This window comes from Choloepus didactylus, chromosome 10 (genome assembly GCF_015220235.1).
Source record: "Choloepus didactylus isolate mChoDid1 chromosome 10, mChoDid1.pri, whole genome shotgun sequence".
Lineage (NCBI taxonomy): Eukaryota > Metazoa > Chordata > Mammalia > Pilosa > Megalonychidae > Choloepus > Choloepus didactylus.
Window position 1 is genome coordinate 40,036,996 of NC_051316.1, and position 14,767 is coordinate 40,051,762.

General features: G+C 39.1%; 1 protein-coding gene across 1 annotated transcript in view; it reads right to left on the reverse strand.

The window, feature by feature from the left end:
- Window positions 1-14,767, reverse strand: part of PCSK5 (proprotein convertase subtilisin/kexin type 5) — a 422,934-nt gene that overhangs the window by 75,227 nt on the left and 332,940 nt on the right. The window lies entirely within an intron of this gene.

The window sequence follows — 14,767 nt, forward strand, 5'->3', positions numbered from 1 at the left end:
CACTATTCTGTCTACCAGAGATGATAGTCTCATTTAATATTCACAACAGTGCTGTGAGGTCAGAGCTGAAATTATCCCCAATTTACATGAGGGGAAGTTAATTTCCCAGAATCCCACAGCTGGTAAGAGTCTGGGGCAGGATTAACTTCAAGTAGAAGGGTTTACCTAATCTGGCAAATTTCAGACTTTTTATTAGCCTTGATACCTTATCAAATGGAAACCTATGAAAAAATCAAATGCATAAAAAGGATAAAAGCAGAGCCGCCCTGGCTAAACTGGGAGTGTTGTATGGGGGTGGGGGTGGGGTCGGGAGAGAAAAAAGGCTTCATGGAATAGAGTGACAGACCACTGATCCACCCAGCCCCTCTGCTTCCGGATGAGGACATGAGGGCAGCGGGAGGATGTGTGAAGGACTCTCCTGAGGAGAGCTCAGGGTCTGGAGTCTGGCCCTTCCAGTTTTCCACACAGAGCTCTTTTTCAAACCATGCACCACAGATTTCCCTGTTAGGACTCTGCCTATTTATTTATTAAAAACATTATGCACTGAATGCTTGCATGTGGTAGGCATGATTCCAGGTGCTGCTGATACAGCAGTAAATACAACAGATAAAGCCCTTGCCCTCCCAGAAGTTATATTTTAGCAGGGGAAGAAATGTAGCAAACAAAATAAATGGGAGAATCAATAAAAAATTAAAATATCAGATAATTATATCTGATCTGCCAGAATTAACAGAGTCATTGTGTGTGTGTGTGTATGAGAGAGAGAGAGAGAGAATCTGACAGGTTGGCTTCTTTAGATTGGGTGTTCAGGGAAAGCTCTTTGGAGGTGAAAACGTAGATGTGATGACAGGAAGGAGCCAACCATGTTAATATTTCAAGAGCATTGTAGGCAGAGGGAGCAGCTAGTGCAGGGCCCTGGGGCAGGAATGGACTAGGAGCAATCAGGACCAGAACCCTGGAGTACGGCTGCGGAAAGAGAGATAGGTGAGCTCAGAGCTGAGTAGAGGACTGTAATTAGTAAGTTTTTTGATTGAAAAACACTTGCATCAGTTATCAAGCCTCATCTACTAGTTCTAGTCTGAGCTAGATGTAGAATTCCCAAGTAAAGGCTCACTGGATTACTGGCAGAGCTAAAACATGAAGCCCCATCAGATGAGGTATTTGCTAATTGAACAAGGTTGCAATGCTTATTTTAGTTATTTGCTATGTTCCCAAGTGGCCCTTCCCATTAATGCATATTTGGATGCATGACATGACACTCGGATAATGACTTTGGGTCACTGTCATTAGACATGTGTTGTACCATGGTCAAGTTAAGGCATTACTGACTTCATGGCTCCAGTTTGCATCTCACCATCTAAGGGTTGATTATTGGATCCTGTCCCAAGGAGTGATTGACATATTTTACCTTTGAAATCTCAGTAGGTCAGACTTCCTATTCATAAAACTTTCAGTTGCTCCTTTACTGAGCACATAAAACAAATTTACTTCTGAACTGAGACCTTGTATACCAAATTTTTACAGCCTTAAATATAGTATTTTATCACTACTATAAATGGTTCTTGACTCACCTCCCACAGACCCTTTAGCGCTAAAGGCAAGATGCCTTCCTAATTCACTTGTTTCAATTCATGTAAGATTTCTAAGTTAAAGCCAGGTCATTTGGATAATATTTCAAATGTGCAGGCTGCATTTCTGCTAAAACATAATAAATCTGCAGTTTTACAATAGGCTTGGGCAGCTAGCATGATTGTACTAGACTTTTCAATAAGCACCTCTTCAAAATAACCCCTTTCTCTTTTAAAACTGACCTCCAAACCTGACCCTAAGGCTTGAAGTCATCATGGAAATGCTGGGGTCGTTGTGGTACAGAGACTGCATTTTTAGATTGATTTATTTTCCTAGAGGAACATCCAGGTTTCTAGCAATTATTTTAGGGCATAAAGTTCCATCATGATGATAAATCAAGCTGTCAGCTCTTTCTGGTCCAAAGTAGAGATTGGAGAGATTGAGAAACATTTCTACTCTAATATTCAACCCCTTGCATCTCTAGCTCCCACTCATTACCTCTCTCGAGGTAATGCCATGTCTTTCTTTGCCTTTGCTCTTGCACTGGTGATCTGATTGAATGGGGATGCTCAAGCAGAAATGCCTCCTTCCACTGTCCTCATGGGCCCCCCTGTCCCTGTTGCTGGGGCACAGGGGCTGTGAGGTGACCATCTTGGATTGCCTGCCTGGTTCATACAGAGCATCATTCACCTGTCTCTCTTAGTAGTGGGGAGTTTACAGCTCATCAGAACATACTGTTTTTATGGAAAAATTAACAACAACAACAACAACAAAAACTGGCTGCTACAGATGGCCATAGGCACAACTGGGAGGAAAAAAGTTTCAATTGACCTGCTAACATCATCAGTGACAACATGACTAATGTTTGGAGTTGCCAGCACGGACATGCCCTGCCTTCCAGTGCTTCAGTTTTGGGTACTTGGCCAAGGGGTGACCAGCGAGGCACGGCCCTGCCCAGGACTCCATCCCGGAGCTGCTGCCTCCTCCAGCTTGCCAGCTTGTCCAGGACCCATTCAGCTCCTCACACCCTGGGCTGGCCCACTGTGCTGGAAGTCGAACTGAAGGCTGTTGGGAGGAGGGTCATAGCCAAGGTTTCTCTGGTGGGAGTTGCAGGGAGATTTCATGGAAAGGAGAGTCTGGACTGCTACCAAATTACCCTCCCATTGACTTCTAGAAGGCTGGAATTCAGACTCTAGAGGGGCAGAGGCAATTTACTGATGCTCATTGGTTGGCCCAACTCTCCATTGGAGAACTGCCTGGTGAGCAGCTGGGTATCAACATGAAGATGCTAGTCCTCACCCACACGTGGCTTCTCTCTGTTCTGGTGTCTGCTCTGTGACTCAAATCAATTTTTTTCTCTTCAACCAGTGGAGCTTGAAGCTCTTCCTACCATCTGGTAAAGGACTATGGAATGGCAGTTTGGCAGTGGCATAGGGAGATGGAGAGTTGGGGTGAGATGCGGACAGCTTGCAGCAGGCACACAAGGCACAGATCTTTGTTGAGTGCCCACTGGGTGGCAGGTTCTATGCTAAGTGTTAGTGACAAAATGGCACAAAGCTCAGACATGTGGCCTTTAGATTCTAAAACAGGCCTCTTGATGATGGCAGAGATATAGGAAAGAAAAAGGGAGGAAGTGGAGAGAAAGCAAATTAAATTTAATTTTGATATTAATAAAAATACCTCTTGGCTTCTCTCTCTTGTAGAGCTCAAGATATGATCATCTTTCTAGTTTTCATTATAATCTCTAGGGCCATATTATGAGATAAAAAGAAGGCAGCTTGTGTGATGTTTTTCTTTACAAACCAGGGGGGAATTAAGAATCAAAAAGTGTATGGGACCTGTCCAGAGATTTTCATTGTGCAAGGAGAAGGATGAAGATGAATAGATATGAAGATTTTTGACTCCATTCTTCATATTTCCTGCAAACTAATAAAACTTAACCTCCCAAAGATCTAGTCACTACTACTGGTCTCATTTTTATTTTGTTTTAAACTTGATAAATAGGCATAAACAAAGAATTTCAGAAAAAATCTGTTATTTCACTAAAAAGAAGTAATTTGGCAATGGTTTCCAGCGTATTATTCTCAAACATACATTTTGCTTGGTTTCTAGGTTCTTCTGTGAAGGTGTAACCCAGCCTACCAGGTCCGCCGCCCCTGTCCCCTCAGCCAGAGGTCCAGTGGCTCAGACCCCCATTGCCTTCAGGAATGGCAGACAGTTTTCTGAGCCTCTCTGTCCCATCCGTTGTGCTGGCCACACACTGTGTCTTTGTTTAATTGGGATTGTTTTGGGAGTCCTTGGCTCAGTTCTCCTTCTGCAAGTGTACATGATCCAGACAGACTTGGCTTGCAGCTGGACTTCTCAGGTCAGTTACACAACAAGTAAGAGGAGTTTTGATTATAGCCGCTTCGGGGGAAAATAGAGTAATAACACAAAGGGCCCAGATGATGAGCTAAATGCCCTACAATGGAACTTAGCATACCTCACTACTATTTTTCCCCCCATAACCATAAAAATATAAACCTGAATGTAGGAGAAGGGGCAAGGCAAACTTCAGGAAACACAACTGAGGAACATAAGAACACAAGAATGAAATAAACGCTATGCAACAACCTTTCCATGCCTTTCATTTACATTCTCTGGGAAAATGCTGTATGAGTACAGGCCACTTGAGGAAAAGAGTACATGCTTCGAAGGGCTGTGGGTTTGAAGCCAGAGAGCTGTCAGGTTGAATTCTTGCTGTAAAACTTGGTAGCTATGTGACCCTGGGCAAATTACATAATCTCTCTGGGTCTTGGTTTTCTTGTCCAAAAATGGGGATAAGGATTATCTAACAGAGAAGATTGAATTGAGGGTTAGGGATCAAGTTTGTAAAGTGCCTACCTAGTGCAGTGCCTAGCATGGAATGAGCAGTAAGTGATAATTATTATAATATAATGTAATTGGCTCTGCTTCTGCTTTCATCCTCAAAACAGAATTTTAAATATAACATTGAAATCATCTGTTTATATATCCATCTTAATCACTGGTTCTCAACTTTGATTAAACAATTAGAGTCAGGGAGTTTTTGAAAAATACTTTTGCTTGAGCCTCACCCAGTCTAATTAAATCAGTCATGTTGGGAGTGGGTTTCAGAGTTGCATTTTAAATCTCTCCAGCTGATTCCAATGTGCATCCAGGATTGAGAACCACTGGGCTCTTGCATTTATATGTGAGCCTCTTGAGAGAAGACAACATGCTTTATTCACTTTCATCTCCCCATTCCTAGCCTGATGTAGATGCTCAATAAATATTTCTTGAGCCAAACTCAAAATATGAGAGAGAGTTTTCCAAATTCCCTAGACTGGTGCCCTATGGGTCAGTGCATTTTTTTGGGCAGCAGACAAGGGCAAGAGATAGCAGTACACCATTCTTCTTATAACAGGAACTTGAATGATGAAGGTGAAGGAAAGGTCAAGATCCTTTGAGCCGTCAGTCCACCTATTGACCGCATGTCATTCATCACCGATCCTCTTTTGGACCCTTCAGTTTCCCAGGGATCAGAGAGAGAAGTGAGATAGTAGAAAGCAGAATACTTTGGGAAAAACCCTCACTTTTTTTTTTTTTTTTTTTTTTAAAGAGCAACTTCTCCAAAAGATGTTTTTGAGAGAAGGCAGAAGATCAGGCAATGCACGGTAAGATAATGGACAATTTAGTAAAGATAAAGTGGCAGAAATTCTTTAGTTAAGTGGAGTGGGCACACATTTTGGACTGTTTCATGGGCATACAACTGACACGAGAGCTCGGAGAACACCTGTGACAGTCCCAGGCATGGCCACGGCGAGCTGGTCATTAGGATTTCACTAAAATTCTCTCTTTTCCAGGCACACGGTAAGATTGCACGCCCTGCCCCTGTGATTTCGCACAGGACAATGTGACTTGTTTTGCCAAAAATATGTGAGCAGAAGTTACAAGTGTCACATGCTGAGGGATCCTCTAATAGACAGATGTGCTTTGCATCTGCCATGACAAGGCAGTGACTGCCCCATCAGCCTGGGTCCTGGACCGAGGAGAATGCAGAGCAGAGATCTCAGCTGATCTGTGATGAACAGGTGGCATGTGTAAGAAATAAACCTTTGTTGTTTTAAACCACTGTGTGTTATCATAGCACATCACTCTCTATCCTCATGTGACAAAGAGCTTCTGAGCCAACCACCTCTTCTTGTGAAGACAACATGATCAAAGTAAGTGCAAGGTTGCTGAAAGTTGACTTTGTTTCTTTTTAAAAATTTTTTCATTTTACTAACATATATGCAACCTTAAATTTTCCCTGTAACCATATTCGTATATATTATTCAGTGTTGTTAATTATATTCAAAATGTTGTGCCACCATCACCATCATCCATTACCAAAACTTTTCCATTAGAAAAGAATTGGAAATTCTGATCCAATTAAGCATTGCTGACTTTGTTCCTTAACTGCTCTATCACTTCCCATTTGTAAAAAGTTGGGCAACTTTCAAAGCTTCTCTGATCCTGTTTCCCCATCTCTAAAAATCTTTGTTGGATTGTTTTGAGAGGTAAATGGTATCACCTACATTAAGTGTTTAATGGATACCTAGAGAATGATGATGTTCAACAAATATTAGGTGATATAGTACAATCATTTGTTAAATACACTGAACAAATGATGGAAAAGCAGAAAGTGCAAAAGCATGCAATAAATATTTGCTAAATTAATTAATGAAGGAAGCCAGAATAAATAAGGGACACAAAAACTGCAAAACTTTCACAAATTCTTCCAACATTATGTTCTATTTTTTAAGGTCTCATTTCCTCTTGATCCCCACCATTGAAATAAAGTGTAATTTAGAAAATAAGGGGAAAGAGAAGCCCTAATGAATGAAAAATCAAAACAATCATTTTCAAAATTACGTTTTTCAGACAGCATTGTCTAACAGAGCTCACTTCATTCTCATTTCTTCAGCACTGGTGACAATGCATTTAGATTCTAATTCTTCTTTTGAGACTGGCTCTTTGGCCATTTAGAGAGAAGATGCATCCCGAACGTGCTTTCCCAGTCTGACCTTGGAGATAATGGTAGGTAATGACCTGGGTCATGTTCTAAGGTTGGCTGGACAGTGGATGTGCATCAAGGTCATTGGAAAGAAGGCCCTTTATGAATGCTGAGGTTTAGATTGATAATAGCAACTTGCTCCAATTTAAAGGAGACACAGCTCTAGTATAAAATTTACTCTGCCATGCCTTTGGTTTGGAAGGTGCCAGAACTGTTTGACACTCTTCCTATTTCTCTGAAAGTTTGTAGAAAAGGTCCAATGGCCAATCTGGGTAAAATGAAATAAATATTGATTTGTGACTACAATATTTAATTAGAAAATCCCCTGCATGTCTGCTCCATTGGCAAACTAAAGCATGCAATTCATGTCTCAGATATTTTTTCTTCTATGAATAAGGTCTCATTCCTTATAGAAAGAGTGAGTAGCAAGAGTGAATGGAGTTGGTTCTCTGATTCCTGGATCTGAAGCTTGGATTTAACATGGGTTGGGGTGGAGAGAGCGTGCTTCATAGTCACTTGGAAGAGAAAGAGAGAAGTGTCTCCTGCCAATCACTCCCTTATAATGGAACCTGGTCACCCAAAGAGCAAATGAGCCTCTCGTGGAGATGGAGGTGTATGAAATGGAAGGGAGGAAAAGCGGAGGAGAGGAGGCAGAGCTGATGGAGAATGTGCCTGTCTATTCTCTCAGTCTTGCTGCTGTGAGGATCTACCCTATCTGCTCTGTCCATCTCAGAACATTCCAGATGCATGTTTTAAAGGCTGACAGCTTTGGTGAGCAGTGACCCTAAATCAATTTACATGATTCTTATGAACAGTTTCACTGTTTGACTGTTAAATTCAGTCATGCCATTCGGCATCAAGCTGTTGCCAAACTGAGCCTAGTTGTCGGTGTGTTAGAACTGATGGAAAGGACAGAAAAGATTTTCCTTTATCTTTTTATTATTCCTAGCAACATGATACTCTTTACTCTAGAATCAGACCGCAGTTACTTGTTTAAAATTTGTGTATATTTTCCCCCCAAGAGTAGGCACTGCAGTCATTTCAGTGAGTACATATTAGTGGAATTTCATCAACAAATTCTGAGCCAAGATAAGGCATACTAATTTCTGTTTTATTGATGACGTAATGAAGTAAAGAGTCCTTATGCAATTTAATTAAAATAAACCATTAAGTCAATGATGATGTAGGTATGGAACCAAATCTTAGGTTACAGTCAAGTGTTATATCTATTACTACATTCTCTAATTTGTCTTTTTACTTAAACTCTTTCAAAACACCAAAGAAAATGGAACACTACCTAACACATTTTATGAAGCTAACATCAATCTAATACCAAAACGAGGCAAAGATGTTACAAAAAAGGAAAACTACGGGCCAATCTCCCTAATGACTATAGATGCAAAAATTCTCAACAAAATACTTGCAAATTGAATCGAAAGACACAGTAAAAAAAATCATACACCATGACCAAGTGGGGATCATTCCAGGCATGCAAGGATGGTTCCACATAAGAAAACCAATCAATGTACTACAGCACATTAACAAATCAAAAGAGAAAAATCAAATGATCAGCTCAACAATGCTGAGAAAGCATTTGACAAAATCCAACATCTATTTTTGATAAAAACACTTCAAAAAGTAGGAATTAAGGAAACTTCCTCAATGTGGTAAAGAGCATATGTGAAAAACCCTCAGCCAGCATAGTACTCAATGGTGAGAGACTGAAAGCCTTCCCTCTAAGATCAGGAACAAGACAAGGATGCCCGCTGTCACCACTTTTATTCAACATTGTCCTAGAAGTGCTAGCCAGGGCAATCTGGCAAGACAAAGAAATAAAAGGCATCCAAATGGGAAAGGAAGAAGTAAAACTATCATTATTTGCAGGTGATATGATCTTATATCTGGAAAACCCTGAGAAATCGACAATATAGCTACTAGAGCTAATAAACAAATTTAGCAAAGTAGTGGGATACAAGGTTAATGCACATAAGTCAGTAATGTTTCTATATGCTAGAAATGAACAAACTGAAGAGACACTCAAGAAAAAGATACCATTTTCAATAGCAACTAAAAAAATCAAGTACCTAGGAATAAACTTAACCAAAGAGGTAAAAGACCTATACAAAGAAAACTACAGAACTCTACTAAAAGAAATAGAAGGGGACCTTAAAAGATGTAAAAATATTCCATGTTCATGGATAGGAAAGCTAAATGTCATTAAGATGTCAATTCTAGCCTAGCTCATCTACAGACTCAATGCAATCCCAATCAAAATTCCAACAACCTACTCTGCAGACTTGGAAAAGCTAGTTATCAAATTTATTTGGAAAGGGAAGATGCCTTGAATTGCTAAAAACACTCTAAAAAAGAAAAAAGAAGTGGGAGGACTTACACTCCCCAACTTTGAAGCTTATTATAAAGCCACAGTTGTCAAAACAGCATGGTACTGGCACAAAGATAGACATATTGATCAATGGAATTGAATTGGGAATTCAGAGATAGACCCCCAGATCTATGGCCAACTGATCTTTGATAAGGCCCCCAAAGTCACTGAACTGTGACATAACAGTCTTTTCAACAAATGGGGCTGGGAGAGTTGGATATCCATATCCAAAAGAATGAAAAAGGACCCCTACCTCACACCCTACACAAAAATTAACTCAAAGTGGATCAAAGACCTCAACATAAAAGACAGTACCATAAAACTCCTAGAAGATAATGTAGGGAAACATCTTCAAGACCTAGTATTAGGTGGCCACTTCCTAGACTTTACACTCAAAGCACAAGCAACAAAAGAAAAAATAGATAAACGGGAACTCCTCAAGCTTAGAAGTTTCTGTACCTCAAAGGAATTTCTCAAAAAGGTGAAGAGGCAGCCAACTCAATGGGAAAAAATTTTTGGAAACAGTGTATCTGACACAAGACTGATATTTTGCATATATAAAGAAATCCTACAACTCAATGACAATAATATAGATAGCCCAATTATAAAATGGGCAAAAGATATGAAAAGACAGTTCTCTGAAGAGGAAATACAAAAGGGCAAGAAACACATGAAAAAATGTTCAGCTTCACTAGCTATTAGAGAGTTGCAAATTAAGACCACAATGACATACCATCTCACACCAATTAGAATGGCTGCCATTAAACAAACAGGAAGCTACAAATGCTGGAGAGGATGTGGAGAAATTGGAACTCTTATTCATTGTTGGTGGGACTGTATAATGGTTCAGCCACTCTGGAAGTCAGTCTGGCAGTTCCTTAGAAACTAGATATAGAGTTACCCTTAGATCCAGTGATTGCACTTCTTGGTATATACCCAGAAGATCTGAAAGCAGTGACACGAACAGATATCTGCACGCCAATGTTCATAGCAGCATTATTCACAATTGCCAAGAGATGGAAACAACCCAAATGTCCTTCAACAGATGAATGGATAAATAAAATGTGGTATATACACACGATGGAATACTACACGGCAGTAAGAAGGAACGATCTCATGAAACATATGACAACATGGATGAACCTTGAAGACATAATGCTGAGCGAAATAAGCCAGGCACAAAAAGAGAAATATTATATGCTACCACTAATGTGAACATTGAAAAATGTAAAATAAATGGTTTATAATGTAGAATGTAGGGGAACTAGCAATAGAGAGCAATTAATCATTCTTATTGGGAATGATAACCCAATAAGAACACATAAGCTATTGTGGGTAAATTTAATGTACTGGGAATGCCCAGAAATGACTATGGTTTGTTAATTTCTGATGCGTATGGTAGGAACAAGTTCACAGAAATGTTGCTATATTAGGTTATTTTCTTGGGGTAGGGTAGGAACATGTTGGAAGTAAAGTAGTTATTTTAGGTTAGTTGTATTTTTTCTTACTCCCTTATTATGTTTGTTTGAAATGCTTTTTTATTGTACTTTTTTAAAAGTTTTTTTGATATAATTAAAAAAAAGAGTTAATTAAAAAAAAAAGCAATGAAAAAAAATATGCAGAGCCCTCTTGAGGAGAATTCAGGGGTGTTGGGCTTCCCCACTTCGATGGTTGCTGATGTGCTCACAGACATAGGGGACCGGTGGTTTGATGGGCTGAGCACTCAGTCATGGGACTTGCCCTTGGGAAGACTGTTACTGCAAAGGAGAGGCTAGGCCTCCCTATAATTGTGCCTAAGAGCCTTCTTCCGAATGCGTCTTTGTTGCTCAGATGTGACCCTCTCTTTCTAGCTAAGTCAACTGGGCAGGTGAAATCACTGCCCTTCCCACTACGTGGGATCAGACACCCAGGGGAGTGAATCTCCCCGGCAATGTGGAATATGACTCCCAGGGAGGAAACTAGACACTGCATTGTGGGATGGAGAACACCTTCTTGACCAAAAAATGGATGTGAAAGGAAACGAAATAAGTTTCAGTGGCTGAGAGATTCCAAAAGGAGCTGAGAGGTCACTCAGGTGGGCACTCTTATGCACAATTTAGACAACCCTTTTTAGGTTCTAATGAATTGGAATAGCTAGCAGTAAATACCTGAAACTATCAAACTACAACCCAGAACCATGAATCTTGAAGACAAGTATATAAAAATGTAGCTTATGGGGGGGTGACAATGTGATTGGGAAAGCCATAAGGACCACACTCCTCTTTGTCCAGTGTTTGGATGAATGAGCAGAAAAATAGGGGCAAAAAAAAAAAAAAAAAAGACACCCAGTGTTCTTTTTTACTTTAATTTTTATTCTTACTATTTTTGTGTGTGTGGTAATGAAAATGTTCAAAAATTAATTTTGTTGATGAATGCACAACTATATAATGGTACTGTGAACAACTGGATGTGTGCTTTGTATGACTGCATGGTATGTGAATATATCTGAAGCAAAAAAAAAAAGATGCCTCAAAACATCTGATAAAGCTTACTCCAGGGAAAGTTTGGTACTTCCTCAAAAAGTTAGATATGGAATGACCCAGCAGTCCCACTCCTATGTATATATCCCACAGAATCGAAAACAGGAACTCAAATACTTGTAGGCCAATGTTCACAGCAGCATTATTCACAATAGTCGAAAGGTGGAAATAACCCAAAGGCCCATTAACAGATGAGTGGATAAACAAAATGTGGTATATCCATACAACGGAATATTATAAAAAGGAATGGATTCTGATACCAGCTGCAACATGCGTGAATCTTGAAGACATTATTTTAAGTGAAATAAGCCGGACATAAAAGGACAAATACTGTGTGATTCCACTCATATGAAATATATAGAACAAACAAATTAATAGAGACAGAAAGTAGATTAGAGGAAACCAGAGGCTGGGCAGGAGGGAGGAATGGGAAGTTATTGCTTAAAAGATACAGAGTTTCTGTTTGGGGTGATGAAAAGTTTTGGGAATAGATGGTGGTGATGGTGGTAAAACATTGCAAATGTACTTAATGCCTCTGAATTCTACACTTAAAAAATGGTTAAAATGGCAAATTTTATGCTATATATGTGTGTGTGTGATACCAGAATAATTTCTTTTTATAAAAGGCAAACAATGAAAAGGATTTTCTAAAAAAAATCGCTACATTTACTTCTCACCTCAATTAATGACAAATATAATTTAGAACATTTCCATTTATCTTAAACTTTCCATTCAGGATGCTGATTAGAAAGACAAAGAATTTGGCATCAAATCCTCTGGGAACAAAACGACATTATATAAAATATTATCTCTTTTTGTATAGCCTGGTAAAGAAGAAAAATCTAGCCACATAATAATAAAAACACTCTTGTTTTTTTTCCCAGAGTATGAAATTCAATATTTTCCTCCAGATGGAACAATCACTTTTTTTTGGTTGTGCATTTTGTTTTCTGTCTCCTTTCTGGTAACATCTCCTTGAAATATCAAATAGCTAGCTCCACCCAGGAACTAGAAGTGATCCCACTCAATATGATGCTCAAGTTCTTTTTTATTAGCTGTAAAAAATAGATCTTAATCTATAGTGCACCAAATATCTGGAAAGGAATGAAAAACTCAGAAAAAATTCTCACAATTTCCAACAGCTAATTATTATGTAGTATGGATAAAATGTCATAAGGTGACTGATTTCACTTTTCTGCTAACTTCTCTAGAGATCTTCTATACCTGGTCCAAAGATGAATCTACATTAATAAAATGGAAAAAGGTGAGTTCTCACCAAAGAATGACATCCCTTCTCACAAGAAGAATCTCAGGAAAATTCACAGCAAATTATTTATATCTTATTAAAATTATGAAACCTAATAAATCATGTCCTCTTCAAAATCGCCCTTATAATCCAATAATTCCATGAAAAATAATTTATTTTTGTATTGTATGAATTTTTTCCCCTCTTCTTTTTCTTGGCCCATAAACAAAGTTTGATTGGACATATCTAAATCCCTGGGTATCCCCAGCCATGTGTCACTACTTTGAGTTTGGACAACTCTCTGATTCAATTCACCAAACATTTTTACATGTATTGTGTATTTATTATATGCTGGGCACCCTTATTACATGCTAGGTCTTGTGGGAGCAGAGTGTATAAGGCTCAGATCTTATTCTAAAGTAGTTTAGTGTCTAGGCAGAAAGATATGCACAACAAACATTACACAAGACAGCTGTAAAAAGTATTATCATTGGCCTACACATGAAGTGCCGTGAGGGAAACAAGAAAAAGAATTAATTCTACAGCAGAGATCAGCAAAGGCTTCAGAAATAAGGTGATAATTGAGTTGAGCCAACGCAATCCGAGAATGCACAGGGTCCAATATACAGAGGCTTTATATATTAAGAGAAACTGTTGAGTTAAAAATTCTAAAATTAGAAATTAGCAGCTGAATCATATTTACAATGCTGTCATCATCCTCTCCCAGGACCCCGCAGCACTTTGTAGCTTTCTCTGCTGGCAGGTTGCCTTGTAGACGATCTGGCTCCAGGTGTGACGGTCAACAAGAGCCTTACAGCAAGATCACAGCCCCATCACCTTAGAATTCCCAGTGCCAAGGTGAGCACTTGGCACTCAGTAAACAAAGTTTTTAAAAGGGGAGAATGAATTGAATATTTCAATAGTAACTTTGTAACGTTCTGATTTATTCTGCTAATTCAAATTGACTCCCAAAGAGTCGTGTAGGCCATGAAATTCATTTCCCCACAGCTCTACCTTGGCCTCATCTTTAGCTGGTCAGTTAAGGAGCAAGTGAGCACAATGCAGATCCCTGGTGATCATGGCTGTCACTGCTTCCCCCCTCTGTGCCAAGGCCCTCACCGATCCTGAATGAATTCACAAATTTGTACATCCCTTTCAAGGTGTCTTAAAGATATGGAAGGAGCATCTTCTTTGCTCGATGTCTAACTTGCTGACTTGTTCCACTACCATCTCTGAGCAGAGCCAAGAAAGACCAAATCTCAAGTTTAAGATATATATACATACACATACATATCTACATCTCCAGGATGCACAAAGATGCATCAAAGATGGGTATACTGAACAGAGACAGAAGTGGAGACCACAATAAGTTAGCCAGGGTGTGAAACCTAATGGACAAATAGGCAAAAAGTGAAATCAAGATGGTCAAAACACTGATCCTTGTTCCCTGGGAAACCATCTCCTATTGCATAAGAGACACTGGAATTTGCCTATTTTTAAAATTTTATTTTAGTACTTTAAAAATTTATGTTTAGGTCTATTTTTGCTTCCCAATATTAGTATCTCACCCTTAAATCTCTGACTCTAAATGTTACCCCTTTCTTAAGTGTGACTTTGTTATTGTGTTTTATTTTCCAGTAAAATAGGCCTCGTTTCATAGTGGAAGGTAATGTTTGAATGGTGTTCAATGTTTGAACGGTGTTCAAAAACTACTATTTTGTAGTTACAGATATTATTTAATATCTGAATATCAATGTTTGAATAGTGTTCAAAAACCACTATTTTGCAGTTATAGATATTATTTAAAAATACGTCTTTTCCATTTAAGATAGGGAGAGAGGGTGAATAACCATCAGATAAATTATAATTCATGCATGATCATCAGGAAAGGCCAATAAAAGGTCTACTTAATCCTGGCACCGTCTCACCCCTTGAGACTTCAAATGTGTCCTGTAGCCCCACAGCGTTGGCATCATCTGGCATCTCGTTAGAAA